Source organism: Coregonus lavaretus (genome assembly GCF_964263955.1).
Source record: "Coregonus lavaretus genome assembly, contig: HAP1_SCAFFOLD_1002, whole genome shotgun sequence".
Taxonomy (NCBI): domain Eukaryota; kingdom Metazoa; phylum Chordata; class Actinopteri; order Salmoniformes; family Salmonidae; genus Coregonus; species Coregonus lavaretus.
This window is the reverse complement of record NW_028166793.1, coordinates 159,044-160,311: the sequence shown is the minus strand read 5'-3', so window position 1 is coordinate 160,311 and position 1,268 is coordinate 159,044.

Below are 1,268 nucleotides of genomic sequence, written 5' to 3'. Positions count from 1 at the left end.
CAAAGAAATAGGATTTACATGATGAAATACAGAAGGCAAAGAAATAGGATTTACATGATGAAATGCAGAAGGCAAAGAAATAGGATTTACATGATGAAATGCAGAAGGCCTGCCATATAAAACACAGACAAAGAAATAGGATTTACATGATGAAATGCAGAAGGCAAAGAAATAGGATTTACATGATGAAATGCAGAAGGCAAAGAAATAGGATTTACATGATGAAATGCAGAAGGCCTGCCATATAAAACACAGACAAAGAAATAGGATTTACATGATGAAATGCAGAAGGCAAAGAAATAGGATTTACATGATGAAATGCAGAAGGCAAAGAAATAGGATTTACATGATGAAATGCAGAAGGCCTGCCATATAAAACACAGACAAAGAAATAGTATTTGAATAGTGTTCAGTTAGAAGTGAGGTTGACTGTAATTTGTAACATACACTGAGTATACAAAACATTAGGAACACCTACTCTTTCCATGACATAGACTGACCAGGTGAATCCAGGTGAAAGCTATGATCCCTTATTGATGTCAGTTGTTAAATCCACTTCAATCAGTGTAGATGAAGGGGAGGAGACAGGTTAAAGAAGGGTTCTTAAGCCAAGGCAGCAGCTACTCTTCCTGGGGTCCAGCAACATTAAGACAGTTTGATACAATAAAAAATATTGCATGACATTACATTTCATAACACATTGTGGTCCCTCAGGCCTCTACTCTACTACCACATATCTACAATACAACATCCATATCTACGTGTGTGTAGAGACATGGATTGTGTGTGTAGAGTACGTGTGTGTAGAGACATGGATTGTGTGTGTGCCATTCAGAGGCGTGAAGATTTAAGTGCCTTTGAACGGGTAGTAGGTATGGTAGTAGGTATGGTAGTAGTAGGTATGGTAGTAGGTATGGTAGGAGGTATGGTAGTAGGTATGGTAGTAGGTATGGTAGGAGGTATGGTAGTAGGTATGGTAGTAGGTATGGTAGTAGTAGGTATGGTAGTAGGTATGGTAGTAGGTATGGTAGTAGGTATGGTAGGAGGTATGGTAGTAGTAGGTATGGTAGTAGGTATGGTAGTAGGTATGGTAGTAGGTATGGTAGTAGTAGGTATGGTAGTAGGTATGGTAGTAGGTATGGTAGGAGGTATAGTAGTAGGTATGGTAGTAGGTATGGTAGTAGGTATGGTAGTAGGTATGGTAGTAGGTATGGTAGGAATTATGGTAGGAGGTATGGTAGTAGGTATGGTAGTAGTAGGTATGGTAG